The sequence below is a fragment of the Ipomoea nil genome, unplaced genomic scaffold, assembly GCF_001879475.1.
Source record: "Ipomoea nil cultivar Tokyo-kokei standard unplaced genomic scaffold, Asagao_1.1 scaffold1043, whole genome shotgun sequence".
NCBI classification, from domain to species: Eukaryota; Viridiplantae; Streptophyta; class Magnoliopsida; order Solanales; family Convolvulaceae; genus Ipomoea; species Ipomoea nil.
The window spans coordinates 13,864,755-13,880,660 of record NW_017617471.1 but is presented as its reverse complement, the minus strand read 5'-3'; the positions used below and the strand labels follow the sequence as shown (position 1 = coordinate 13,880,660).

The 15,906-nt window shown below is 35.5% G+C and overlaps 1 long non-coding RNA gene across 1 annotated transcript; it reads left to right on the top strand.

The window, feature by feature from the left end:
- The first annotated feature begins 675 nt into the window (after positions 1-675).
- LOC109181371 lies at positions 676-15,551 on the top strand. The gene is made up of 3 exons (XR_002054181.1): positions 676-943; positions 8,534-8,540; positions 15,541-15,551. It is a non-coding gene; the product is annotated as an uncharacterized LOC109181371 (long non-coding RNA).
- The last annotated feature ends 355 nt before the right edge of the window (positions 15,552-15,906 follow it).

Below are 15,906 nucleotides of genomic sequence, written 5' to 3'. Positions count from 1 at the left end.
GCAATGAGATCTTAAAAGGACTTCAATTTAGTCGTTCCAAATACAAACAACATACTAGTGACCCTACACTACTTGTAGAATTTCATGAGGTGCTCGGAGTTCCACACTAAGTCAATTAGTCGGCCGGAGAGAGTTAAGACTTTGTAGAGTCCTTCCCATTTTTTTTGGCAAATTTTCCATGATCGGTCGGTCTACTAGCTTCTCTCCGTCAAAGTACCAAGTCACCTACTTGGAAGTAGCGCGGTTTCACCCGTCTGTCATGGTAGGTCTTGGCGGCCTTCTGATACTCAATCATTCTTCGGGCTGCCATATCTCTCTTCTCATATATGAAGTTGAGTTTTGTACCTTGCAACTCGTCATTTTCATCTGGTTGGTAGTTTATCTCCTGGGCGGTACGGAGCCATGCTTCAATCGACACTCTCGCTTCGAATCCGTAGGTCAGTGAGAAGGGTGTGTCTCGTTGGACGCCTGTCGCGTAGTTGTTCGATAAGTCCAAAGAACATATAAGAGCTCCCCCACCCAACCTCGGCCCGCGCTCTGCAACTTCTTCTTTAGTCGTCTAAGATCGTCTGGTTGGTTTTTTCCACTTGACCATTAGCTTGTGGGTATGCTATGGCCGCCCGGGAGTGTCTGATGCCTAAGTGGGCCATGAAGTTCTTGAACGGTTGACTGTTGAATTGTGTTTCGTTGTTTGTGATCAGGTAGACGGGTACTCCAAATCGGGTGATTACATTTTTCCATAGGAACTTTTGACACTGCTGAGAGGTGATAGTTGTCAATGTTTTCGCCTCCACCCACTTGGTGAAGTTGTCGATGGTCACTATCACATATTTCTTTCGATCGGCCTCCATTGGGAATGCCCCGGTCAGGTCAACCCCCATATTGCGAATGGTATTACTTCGCTGACCGGTTGATAGTAGGTAGCCCGTCGACCGGGTAACTTGTAACGGACTTGCTGGGTGGTTTTAGACAAATCGGCTCCACGGATTAGTCCTTGTGCGTATTTACTCGTCAAGTGCAATATTTGACTTAGAAAAGTTCAGGTCAATGAGAATTTAATTCAATGGAAATCTAATTTCAATGATATCAAGGAAAGTAAATAGTGTAAGATTTGACTTAGAAAAGTTTGGGTTAGTGAAAATCTATTTCAATGGGAGGTAAGATTCTTTTCTCCGAGTGTGTGGGAAGCTACTAAATTTATTTAATTATGTATTTATCCTTTTCGACGTCATGTGAAGAGTCCCTTATAAATATAAAAAATTTGTTTGGAAAGATTTCAACGTTGCTTATCGAGAAAATTTGTTCAGATTGAATTTTTTTTTTTGTATATGGTTTATTAATGAGCAAATACCAATTTTGGTCCTACGAGTATTAGCAAAATGACAGTTTTGGTCCACATGTTTAATTCCTACCAATTTTCATGCACGACTATTGTTTTGGCTTTTCATCCACGACTATTGTTTTGGTGCTAAAATTCATCACACCAGTCACCCATTTGTTTATTATATATGCAAAAAATATGAAATTATTAAGGGTATTTTCTTCTTTTTCAAATTAATATCCCATTTTTTTTTTATGTAAACCACAATGTGGTCCACCCGGTTTGCTCTGAGAGGCATTGAAGCTAGCCCAGAGGGAGTTGTCACTTGTGGGAATCAAACCCGATTATCCCGGAATTCTTCCCCACAAAGAGAGCTCATTTGCCACTTGAACTACCCTGTTGGGTTAATTAAGATCCCAATTTGAAGATAAATAAATGGATTGAAGCCATAAGATTGATCTCAATTCACAGATCTCATCCTCAAATTAAGGTAGGATGGATGAGGAGGAAAACTGCAAATTGAGATCAATTTTATTATTCATGCTCAAATTGAGATCTTAAGTTGAAAAAGACAAAAATACCCTTAAAAATTTTAGATTTTGACATGTCTTAAACGAATGAGTGACCGGCGGATGAGTTTTGACACTAAAACAATAGTCGTGGATGAAAATTGGTACTAAAATAATAGTTGTGGATGAAAATTGGTAGAAATTAAACATGTGGACAAAAACTATCATTTTGTTAATACTCGTGTGACTAAAATTGATATTTGCTCATTTATTAGTTTACAAGTGATTTATTAAACTCTCAATTATTTGTTAGAGGGTATGTTTTTTTTTTTTTTTTTTTTTTTTTAAATGTTTATATATGACAATGATATATTAGAGATTTTTTTAAAAAAAAAAAATCAAAGAAAGCTTAAGCGAACTAAACATAATTATAATTGAAATAAGAGTCAAATATGTCATCGAACTGCACACGATAATGCAATTAAGTCACTAAACCTAAAAAATCAACAATTGGGTCCCTAAACTAACAAATTTCAAACAATTCTTCCAATTTGAAGGTTTCCAACATGTCAACATGTCATCCTTCCAAATTAATTATTTTAAAAAAAATAAAATTTAAAAATTAATTATTTAAATTAAAAAAAAAAAAAAACTAAAAACAGGTCTCCGCCCCGGAGATGAAGAAACCTTCTTCGTCTCCCGCCGGTTTCTTCGTATCCAAAGCCGGAGACAAAGAGTTTCTTCTTCTCCATGGCTGGAGACGAAGAAACTCTTCGTCTCCATGGCCAGAGAAGAAGAAACTCTTCGTCTCCATGGCCAGAGAAGAAGAAACTCTTCGTCTCCATAGCCAGAGACCTGCTTTTAGTTTTTAGTTTTTTTTTTTTATTATTTATTTAAATAATTAATTTTTAAAATTTATTTTTTAAAAAATAATTAATTTGAGAGATGACCTGGTGACCTGTTGAAAACCTTCAAATTGAAAGAATTGTTTGAAATTAGTTAATTAATTTAAGGACCCAATTATTAATTTTTTTTAGATTCAGTGTCCTAATTACATTATCATGTGCCGATGACCTATTTGACCCTTATTCCTAATTAATTTTGTTTTCCATCAAATACATGCATTCCGACCCTCTTAATGATGTTTAAAATTATTACTTGGTGGAAGCAACACAAATATTCAGTAAACTTTTTTTGCGAAATTCGTTCAGATAGAATATTTTGCAGTGAAATTGGGATGATAATGTATCGCATTCACAATAATATATAATCAAAAGCTTGAATTTGCTTGCCAACTCCAACTCAATCTCTTCCCAAATATTGCAGTTTACAATAAAAGTAAAGGTTATAAAAGGAGGGGCTGTTAAGTGTTCAAATTAAAGATCCATATACATACGATCTGAATATATCATATCATGTATGGCGATGGAACGAAAGCATTCATGGCAATTCGATATGATTTCCTGCAACCCTCGCCGAGCATTGAGACCTTAGTCGTCATAGAACTAGGTTTGATTTTGACCGACGATTTCTTAACCGCCAAATCGGAATCAGACAACACCGTTTCTTCCCAGATGACATGCAGTTCCGGTTTCCAGTTCGTTGGGTTTATGCTTCGTGACTCATGCCTAGTGGCGGCGCGGTTCTGACTCCCGGCGGCCGTCTCCGGAGGCGGCGTTATGGTAGCGCCGCCCCAACAAGCTCCGAGTTCCGACAAGAACTCCATGCCTTAATTAGATTGAAGATTCACCGTATCGCTAAAATTTAATTCGAGAGTAATGCAAATTTCATAGAACTTGAGAAAATCAAAATCCAACTAGAGGACATCAAAAAGGCTTGAAATCAAGCCCGAGCTCACCTGCGGGCACGAATGTCGTCCGGAAATGGGCTGGCCTTACGGGCTAAGTTATGCCTCCCACGAGAGGTTGTGGTGCACCGAGAGCACAACTCTCGTGCATCTGTGACCACGAGAGAAATTCCCAAAACCTAAATTAATTATTAAAATTAAAATTTATATATATATAAAAAAACAGAATCCGGCCGGGAATCTGTTTTTTTAAAAAATTTAAATAATTAATTTTTAATTTTTTTTAAATAATTAATTTGAGAGGATAACATGTTGGAAACTTACAAATTGAAAGAATTGTTTGAAATTGGTTAGTTTAGGGACCTAATTGTTGGTTTTTTAGGTTCAATGACGTAATTGCATTATTGTGTGCAGTTCGATGGCCTATTTGACTCTTATTCTAATTTCAAATTAAAAAATAAAAATAAATAATGCAATCAATCTCGATATATCATAAAAATAGAGGTTGAAGCTTGAAACAAAAGTACGGGGTCGTTTACTTCATTTATCTGTTTTTTCATTTCCAGTTTTCCATTTCTCCAGTTTTCTTTTTCCATTTTTTCAATTTTCCATTTCTCCATTCTTCCAATTTTTCATTTCTCAAATTTTCAATTTTGTTAAATACAATTATCCTATATAGAATTTGTACATTTCTACAACAAAGATAATATTAATATTAATAATAATAGAAATAATAATAACAATAATTTAATAATAATAATAATAATAATAATAATAATAATAATAATAATAATAATAATAATAACAACAACAACAACAACGTAACAACAACAACAACAACAAATTTGTGTGCATAAAGAGGGGGAAAAATGAAAATAGAAAAAAAATAATAATAGTAATAATAATAAGTAGAAGTTAATAATAATAATAATAATAATAATAATAATAATAATAATAATAATAATAATAATAATAAGAGAAAATGACACTTTTTCCCCTGAGTTATATATTTATAGCATTTTTTCTCCATGAATTATTCAAGTGGCTGTTTTTCCCCCTGAAATGTTAAATAGACATATTTACCCTTAAAATAAATATTTCATTTATTTTTCTTCTCCAACAAATTATTACCACAATTTGGTTCAAACCAAACAGACACTATAGCAACCAATTACCGAAATATTCTAATTACAATTTAGAATCGAAACCCAATATTTAGAGTTTATTAAAATTGCGAACCGGGACGGCCGGTTCATGTTCCGAACTGAACAAAATAAAATACATTTATTGTCCGGATCCGGTTCGCGAATTTGAACCGTCTTTATTTTAAAATTTTATTTTTTATTTTAAATAATCTAAATTCAATAATAAATGTGTTTTATTTTTTCCAGTTCGGAACATGAACCGTCCGTCCCGATTCGCGATTTTAATACTCTAAGAATCGGGTTTCGATTCTAAATTGTAATTAGAATATTTCGGTTTGGTTGCTATAGTGTCTGTTTGGTTTGAACGAAATTGTTGTCATAATTTGTTGGAGAAGAAAAATAAATAAAATATTTATTTTAAGGGTAAATATGTCCATTTAACATTTCAGGGGTAAAAACAGTCACTTAAATAATTCGAGAGGGGGAGGGGAGGGAGGAAGCGCTATAAGTATATAACTAAAGGGGAAAAAGTGTCATTTTCTCTTTTTACTTTATTGGATGTTGTTGTGTGGACTATGGAGTAATAAATATGTTATGAAAATTAGACATATAATAAGTAATAAATATGTTTAGGAAATTAGATAGATTTTGTTAATTAAAAACAAAGAGTTTTCTAATAAAATACATAATAATTTAGAAATTAATAAATATTTTGAAAGAAAAGACCCGGTCAATATTACTTTTTTTTTTTTTAAATGATGTGACATATTTTTCTTCACAGCTGGTGTATAACATTTATACACTAACAGTATATCAAATATTAATCCTTATATTATTTATCCATTGCTCACGCCAAATGTATTGAAAAAGAATGAGAAAAGGGTCAAATACACTCTTAAACTTTACTCAAAAGTGCAATTAGGCCCTTGAACTTTAAAAAAGTTTAATTAAACACTTAAACTTGTCATTTTAAGTCAAATAAACCTAAATTATTGGTTACCGGTAAATTATTGATGTTGACCGCTGGAAGAAACCAAAAAAAAAAAAAAAAAAAAAAAGCTGCAATTTACGATCGTCTTCTCCTAGAGTCTTCTCCCGAAGAAGATGACGACTGATCGTCTTCTCTAAGAAAAGACGACCGGACTAGTCGTCTTCTCCAATGGTCTTCCCTCTTAAGATAGCATTAAGTCATCATAGTTTATCCCTTCACCATTTTATCAAGTTATGACCGGAATATAGGCTCTTAGGATGAAAGAATTCACCTTTTGTGGACAAATATAAAATCATGGAAACAATTATATAATGATTAATGACAAAATGATATTTTTATTTCCCTTTTCCAGTATGTATGTATAGCTACATTATCATTACATTCACCTTGTCCTATTCATTACGGGGAGTGTCACTTCGGGTGGGATCTAAATTTTATTTTGAATATTTGAAAATTTTAAATAATGTATTTGATACCTTGATGTTTGAAAATTTATTTTTATCAAATTTAAATTTTTTAATAATTTTATTATTTATGTATTTATATTTTTCATATACCATCAAACTAAAAAATAGCACAAAATAATAATAATAATAATAATTAAGTAAGAGAGTTTTAAAAATTAATACAGAATATAATATTAATCATGAAATACATTTAATAATTAATATATAATTCGTATTATTATATTTACAAAATAAAAAATAAAAAATAAAAAAATCGTGTTAGTTCAAATTCTAAGTTATATGCATTCAAAAAATTCTAAGTTATATATGGATAAAGAGAGAATTTCAATTTTAGTCCTAGGACTGTAGGTGTCTTGTTAATTTTAGTTCATGACTTTTAAAAGTGTCAATTTAGTATCTTAACTATTAAATTTTTGTCAATTTTGGTCGCTCCAGCCAAATTGCCGGTCAAATTTCATTGGAAAATTTTAATTGTTAAAATAATGAGGGTATTTTGGTCATTTCACGTCTCTTTTCTTCTTTCCAGGCGTGTCCATCCCTTCCTCTCCCATTTTCGGCAAATGCAATGAACTAAGATGATGTGGGAAGGAGGCTTGATGATATTAAAAATAGGGTTATAGGGAGAAAAAACGCCGAAAACGGGAGAGAAAATGATGGACTCGCCGGAGAAGAAGAAAAGAGGCGTGAAATGACCGAAATACCCTCATTATTTTAACTATTAAAATTTTCTGGCGAAATTTGGTCGGCAATTTGACCGGAGTGACCAAAATTGACAAAAATTGCATAGTTAAGGTACTAAATTGACACTTTTGAAAGTCATGGACTAAAATTAACAAGAGCCTTATAGTCATATAACCAAAATTAAAATTTCCTCTATGGATAAATTTTTAACACCAAATATTCAAACTAAATTTATATTTTCTGTTTAAACAACTAAATTTATATTTGAATATACTATTATTAAAAATATCCAAGTTGATAACTAGTTGAATTCACCCAACATTTAAAATTTGATTCAAATTTCAGGTATTAATTCCGATAATCTGAATTATGCTCACCCCTACTCTTTAACTTTTAAGTCTAATATATGTAAGATTTATACATTTTATACCTAAATCAAATTTATATCCATATATAATATAATTAAAAATATATGTAAACAACTAACTATTAAGTTCACCTAAATTTAGTTTAGATAATATTAATATTTGTGTATTATATTTTCAACATATAGTAGCATTTGGAGGCAAACACATCCAAATTGGTCAGACAGTTAGTTTGATAACCACAAGGTTCTAAGTTTAATTCTAGTGAACCTGTCTATTAACTTTCTTAGTTTAAACTAACCAATCTTTTGTAATTTTTTACCAATTATAATCGCATTGCGAACTTCATTGTAGTATATAATAATCCTTAAAACCAAGTGGCTTATGGTTCATTGGTATTGGATTGCTCCCCTATGTGGGAGGTCTAAGTTTTGAGTCTCAGTGTATAATAATTCTTACAAATTGTCTTGTACAAGCTGTCTTCCTCCCCCTCCCCCCAAATGGATTAATTGGGACATGAACCCCCCCCAAAATGGATTAATTGGGACATGCAAATTAAAAGACACCAACACTAAAATTGGTGTCAATAATTCGATAAACCCTTGACCAGCAGCCAGCCGAAATTGGTCAAAATACCTATGAGGTTCTTATATTATATTTTGGTCAATTTAGTCCCTATATTTTAAAAAGTTGTGCAATTAAGGACAATAGTTAACAATGTTAATATTACCGTTAACTTAAGTTACGTGGTGCTGACGATATTTATATTCCTACTCATATATTACTTTATAAATATCTAAAATTAATTATTTTTACCACCAATATATTAAATTAGTATGTCCATAATAAATAATTACAACCATGTTTCTAATGAGATTTGGACAATTGTTCTTAGTTTCACCACTTTTTAAAATAGATAGACTAAATTGAACAAAATAAAGGTACAATGACTAAATTAAATAAAACACTATAGTACAAAGACTTCATAGGTACTTTTATCGCATAAATTTCTAGACACTGCAGGGAGCAAGATTTTTCCAAAACCACCCACTGAGGCCACCCAACTAATTTGTTTAAAACACCCAACTAACAGCCATAATTTTTATTTATTTTATTTTATTTTAAATCTCCTGTGTCTATAACTTTACTGATCAAAGGAGTGTCGTAATTTGATCCCATTTTTGATATGGCGGAGGACCAGAGCCTACTTAGATGAATTTGATCAAACCGCCACGTTATTTATGAAGGGGAAATGTACAAATAGGTCATTGAAGTATTTAGGGATGGTAATTAAGTCATCGAACTCGAATAAGCTCCAAATTCATCCATGAACTTGGAAAAAAAAGAGTAATTAGAATTTTTAACAAGGTTAACAACATATTATTATTTTTATTATCTTACTAAGCATTTGATCATCTTCCTAGATGCCATATTTTTCTGATTTTATTTTATGACGTGTCGGGTACTTTATTTAAAAATAATTTGGGGCGCGGAGGCGAGCCTCGTGGAATTTGTTGCATTCGCTTTCTGGCCTGAGTAATCTCCCATGGGTGGTAATGGGCGACTTTAACGATATACTGCATCAAGATGAGAAGAAGGGCAGAGTCCCACATCCTCAGTGGCGGATTACGGGGTTTAATCAAGTGGTAGCTGATTCCGGACTTCTTGATTTCCCTTTTGCGAGGTATCAGTTTACATGGCATCGATCCCGTGGTACTCCTTCAATGGTGGAAGAAAAGCTTGACAGGGTCCTTGTTTCTGACTCTTGGATGACTTTGTTCGAAGGAGCACATGCAAGCTCTATTGCTAGTCCGTATAGTGACCACCTTCCTATTCTCCTAGTGCCGGTTGTGGTTGTTCGAGCAGCAACACGCCGTCGTTTCTGCTTTGACAACATGTGGTTGAAGGAGTCTATTTGCCGAGAAATTGTCACGTTTAGCTGGTCAAATACAGTGGGAAGGGAGTTACTGGACAGAGTTAATTCGTGTGGGGAGGATATTTGGAGGTGGGGCAGGAAGTTTAATAGGGATTTCTTGAAGAGAATTGAGAGGTGTAAACGCCAATTGGAGTTTCTACGCCCTCGCAGCGACCCCCAGGGTGTACGGGAATACAATAGGGTGGAGAGGGAACTTCTTACTTTGCTGGATCAACAACAAATCTTTTGGAAGCAAAGGGCCAAAGAGCATTGGTGGAGGGGCGGGGATTTGAACACGAAATTTTTTCACAACTCCGTCAAGACTAGAAGGAGAAGAAACAAAGTACAGAAGTTGCAGAATGAGAATGGTGTTTGGGTGGAAGGAACGGGTGCTGTGGGTGATGTTATGTTGAATTATTTCCAGCAGTTGTTTCAGGCACAAGATGGGGACATGGACGAGGTAATTTCATGCATTTCTTCTAAAGTCACTACTGTTCAGAATGCATGTCTCACTCGACAAGTTAGTATGGAGGAGGTTCGCGTGGCACTTTTCCAGATGCACCCCGACAAGTCACTGGGGCCAGATGGTTTTGGGCCGGGGTTCTTTCAACACTTTTGGGTTGTCATTGGGGGAGATTTAACCTTATTTTGTCGCCAGTTTGTGGAGACAGCCAGACTACCGAATAAGGCCAACGACACCTATATTGTTCTCATTCCTAAGAAAACACCCCCGGTCTCTATGAAAGACTTGCGCCCTATTGCACTCTGCAATGTCATATATAAGGTGGCGGCAAAAGTTTGTGCAAATCGAATGAAATCTTTGCTAGAAGGCCTCATATCTAGTGCCCAAAGTGCTTTTGTGCCGGGGCGGTTGATCACCGACAATATCATGTTGGCTTACGAGGCGCACCACTATCTAAAACGCAAAACACAAGGCAGGGAAGGGGTGGCCGCACTCAAGGTGGACATGAGCAAGGCTTATGATCGAGTAGAGTGGCGTTTCCTCCGAGCGGTTCTGTTAAGGATGAGGTTTGTTCAGAAGTGGGTGGACATTATTATGGAGACCATAAGCAGTGTCAAATACCATATCCTACACGAGCAGAGTCATTTGGGCCCAATTGAGCCAGGGAGAGGGCTCCGGCAAGGAGACCCGCTCTCTCCATATCTGTTCTTATTGGTGGCTGAAGGACTGAGTGCCCTAATAGAGGACCGAGAAAGACGTGGTCTGCTCCATGGAGTGAGGGTTGCTCGCGGAGCCCCCCCGATTTCACACCTATTGTTCGCGGATGACTGCTTTCTTTTGCTTGCGGGCCAGCATGTTAATTTTGATAAATCCCTTGTGTGCTTTAGCAGTAATGTGGCCCAGCAAACTCGGAGGGAGGTGGTCGGAATACTTGGGGTTCAGCAGGGTGAAACATCTGGGAAATATCTTGGCTTGCCATCTTTGGTGGGTCGGAATAAGCGCATGATCCTCGGGTTTCTGAAGGACAAGATTTTGAACCGGGTCCGCGGCTGGAATTCTAAATTCCTATCTCGTGCTGGGCGTGAGGTGCTCTTGAAAAATGTTCTACAGGCGATGCCATGTTACGCCATGATGGTTTTTCTGCTACCGGTGGGACTTTGTAATGATATTGAAGCAGTGTTGAATAAATATTGGTGGCAAGGTTCAGTTTCTAGTGGTCGAGGTTTGAGATGGAAATCATGGGCTGGTCTATGTGCACCGAAAGAAAAAGGGGGGTTGGGATTCAGACGACTAAGAGAGATGAACTTAGCTCTTCTAGGCAAGCAGGCGTGGCGTTTGCTTACGAGGCCTGATTCTCTGGTGGCGAAGGTATATAAATGTCGCTACTTTCCTAGGTGCTCCTTGTTTGAGGCCACTTCTGGGAGTAACCCCTCTTATGTTTGGCAGGGGCTATTGGAGGCCGTTAATGCTATCAAGGCTGGCTGCTATAGGAGTGTGGGCAATGGGCTTACTACGTACTGTAATTGGTGCTGACCCTTGGCTGCCATGCGCGGGGAACCCTTACGTGACTACTGCTTTGCACGAGACAATAAGGAGTGCTAAGGTGGCCTCCCTAATGAATGAAAACGGAACAGATTGGGATCATGATTGTGTGAAGGATGTCTTTAATACCCAGGATGCAACAGCTATTCTTAATATCCCGGTGAGTTACCGCCCGGTGAGTTACCGTAAACCTCATGATGCTTGGGTTTGGATGGGGGAGTCTAGAGGAAATTACACCGTAAAGTCTAGTTACAGAATGTTGATGGGTGAGTTTCAAGACGATAAACCTTGGCACTTAATATGGCGTCTGCAGGTACCCCCGAGAGTGAAGATTTTCTGCTGGCAATTGGCTATGTCAGTCTTGCCAACCAGTGATGCCTTAGCTACTAGGCGTGTTATCTGCAATGTCCAGTGTCACATGTGTGGAGCAACTCCAGAAACGGTGAAGCACATGTTCGTGGACTGTCCGGTTGTTGCTCCAGTATGGACTTCCATGGGCATACCGATGTCCACATACGCCCAAGGTACGGTAACTGATTGGCTCTTTAATCTCTTAGCTGCACGTGCGGATGATCTTAATTGTATGTTTGCCATGGTGTGCTGGGCTATATGGGGGAGTAGGAACGATCGTTTGTGGAAGGGGAAGGCTTTTGATTGTATGGCTGTTGTGCATGCTGCGGTCACTTTCTGGAAGAATTGGCGACTTGCTAACGACATGGAGCCAACTGATGCGGCCTTGAATGGTGATATGCCCAGCTGGAGAGCGCCACCGTTTGGCCGAATAAAAATGAATACGGATGTGGCGTTTAATGAGGATGCTAACGTAATGGGTATGGGATGGGTTGTGCGGGATCATGGTGGCCGGTTCTTGGCTGCAAAGGGGCTGTGTGTGCCGGGCAAGTATACGGTTGAAGTGGCAGAGGCAGTTTGTGTACGTGAAGCTTTGAGTTGGCTCAAAGGGACAGGAATGGGAGATGTGGATGTGGAGATGGACTCACAACAAGTTTTTTATGCTATACGCACAAACTCTTTTAATTCTGCTTTTGGTTTTATTGTTGATGATATTAAAGAAGTGGCTTCCACTATTGATGGAGTCGACTTCTATTTTGTTAAGCGATCTGCGAATCGTGCTGCCCACCTGTTGGCTCGGGAAGCCGTTTCTGTGTCAGGTTGCGGGGAATGGTTGGATCAACCTCCCTATTATCTTGCGGATTGTATTCTTTCTAAGTTAATACATTAAGCACCATTTTCCAAAAATAATTTCAAAATAATAATAATAATAATCGCACCTTTAACATTAAATAATAATAATAATAAATAATAATAATAATAATAATAATAATAATAAAAATAAATAATATATTATTTCATATTAAAAGCGCACTTTTAACATTAAATAATAATAATAATAATAATAATAATAATAATAATAATAATAATAATAATAACAACAACAACAACAACTACGTACTACACTACAATACTCATAATAATAATAATAATAATAATAATAATAATAATAATAATAATAATAATAATAATAATAATAATAATGCAACCAAATTCCGTACTACTAATAAACACTAATTTTTATTATTGTTGTTATAATTATTAATAATAAAATAAATACCAATAATAATAATAATATAATAATAATTATTATTATATTAATAATGATAATATTATTGCTAAAAGTAATATCACTATAGAATAAACCATAAACACTAATTATTGTTATTATTATAATTAATATTATTAACCTAAATACCAATAATAATAAAATAATAAAATAATAAGAATAATAACAACAACAACAACAACAACAACAACAACAACAATAATAATAATAATAATAATAATAATAATAATAATAATAATAATAATAATAATAATAATAATAAAACTACATGCTTCAAACAATATTATTATTATTATTATTATTATTATTATTATTATTATTATTATTATTGTTGTTGTTGTTGTTGTTGTTGTTGTTGTTGTTGTTTCATGCATGCAGTACGAATTAAGATATTATAATAATAATAATAATAATAATAATAATAATAATAATAATAATAATTGCGATAAAAGTTGTGGATAAAAGAGAAGAGAAAAGAGTTTTAATTGAAAAGCGTAAATTATGTCATTTCTTTAAAATAATAAAGATAAAGATGGGAAAAAAGCTAGAGAGCTAGGAGCTTATTTTGAAATGCTTAGTTAGCGTTCGTTCCAAAATAAGCTCTTATTTTAAGTTAAGAGCTTATTTTGGAACATTACCAAACAGAGCTTATAACTTATTAGTAGCTTAAAATAAGCTATAGCTTAATAAAAGTAATAAATATCTACTAATTAATAATACGATTTAAAATTATCAATCTAAGATCACTTATATTACTTCACATATGCATTCAAAAAATATTACTTCACATATTTAACCATACATAAGTTAAGAAGTCGGCTCATACGTCTATTACTTGATCAATCTCTTGTTGATTGTAGCTCTATCTACCAATTCTCTCAATGATCTACAAGTTGATAATTAATAAATAATTAGTAAGCTAGCATTTTTAAAATTAGAATGAGAAAGGTATTTTATTAAATTACTTGCCTTATTCATTCCTCTGCATGCACAGGGACGGAGCCAGAAATTCGATTAAGGGGAGGGGGGGGGGGGGGGGGCGAAAAAGTAGGACGGATTCAGAAATTTTTTCCAGTAAAAGCAAAACATTAAAACAAAAGAGATGATTTAAAAAAATAAATAAATTACCTAAGAATTTTTTTTATAACCATTACCTAAGAAATATAGTTGTAAATATTGTTGGATATGTGCGAAAAATAAAACACATCGAAACTTTATAAAAATGTTCATAACAAAATATTAAACATAATTAATTTGATAAAATAATTTGAATAGAAAATACATTATAAATTACACATATTAAATATTAAAAAAGTGACTGTGTTGAAGCCATAGGGGAAGGACTCAAAAATATGTAAAGGATTTAAACCCAAGACCTTTCCCGTTACCAAACACATGCCTTACCAACTAATCTAACTCCTTACTTGTTGACATTTACTAATTTTTTTATATTAATACTAAAACATATACTATATATACATATATACATACAAAGATTATATATGGGGTGGGGGTGGGGTGGGGAGGGGGGCAGCTGCCCCCACCCCCCTTTGGCTCCGTCCCTGCGCATGCATGCTTCTTTGGAAAAAAATTTCAAGCATGTATTTCATCACATAATACCCACATTTCGTACTTCCAACTTGTTGGGTACACTACATTTGAATTAAATTATATTTAAAATTTTATTTAATAAAAAACAATAAAATATGTGTAGTTTTACAAATGTATAAAATACTTACCAAAACTTTAATCCAATTTTGTGGACGAGTTGATTACTTTCCATTCAACAAACTTGTTGATTTCACTCACCTAAAATTATAAGAGATAAGTATACATAAATACTTTATGACATCATACCTTATTAATAATAACTATTAATACTTATAAGTTCACGTACGTTTCAAGCAGTAAAGCTCTTGTCGCTCCATCCATTCCTAGCTTTTAAGTTGAATAATTTCAAAACAGCAGATAACCGAGTAGTATATTTACTACACCTAGCCATAAAGGTTGTTTTGAATCATTTAATAATTCATCCAACTCATTTGATCGATTGGTGAACTCTTCTCCAACATCACGAAACATTTCCTCCACCCTATCTTCAGACTCATTATCTTCATTTGCTTCGTTGTCAACATACATGTTAGATGTACTAGTCCCTCATCCTCCTTCACTGTGCCATATCCATTTTGTATAACTTGGATTAATTCCATCACAAATTAGATGACCATATATGTCCCTTGCACCTAATTTTTTTTAGATTACAACACTTCTTACAAGGAAAAAAAAACATCCCATTATTATTTGGGAGATGACTGATGGGGTGAGAACCCCGGCCCAAGATGGGTTGGCCCAAGAAGGGAATCCAAGATAAGGAACGTGGGTTAGCAGTGAAAGAAGCCCAGTGGGGACTTGGGCCGAGTCCAGGAGTCGGCCCAGGCCCAAGTCCACGAAGGGACGGCTCAGAGCCGTTGGGCGAGCGTCGAGAGGCCTCATTTAAGAAGACCCGGCCCCGGAGCCGTTGGAGGCTTTTAAGGCAGGACTCGGTCAGACTGTTACGGATCCAAAGAGCCGTTGGCCGATCCGGTAACGGCACCCAACGGCTCGATAGTTGTAACTAGCCTTGAAGTCAGCCATTAATGGCCTTCAAGTCGGTAGGAGGGGAGCCTGCTATATAAAGGCTCCACCACCCTTGTAGTCTGGACAAGTTCATCCCAAGAGAGAGGGGAGACACACTGAAAGCTATTACGAGTTCTGCCATTTCTTTGCAATTTTGTGTGAAAGGTGAATCCACCAACTAAGGTTGTGTTGGACCTCCCTAGGCCTGAAAATCCAAAAACCAACACTGGCGCCGTCCGTGGGGATCGATACAAAGAGCTACGTGACTCTCTAAGCTAGGCGAGTCCCGAAGTCGGACAAAAAAGCGTCATAAACATGTCGGAAGGACGAGACCAAACAAACAACTGGAACAACGGGATAGAGGCAGATCTAAGAGACCAGTTGAACCAACGAAATGCTCAGAGCCAAGGAAACGAAACGGCACCGGTGAACCGGCAGCCGCCTA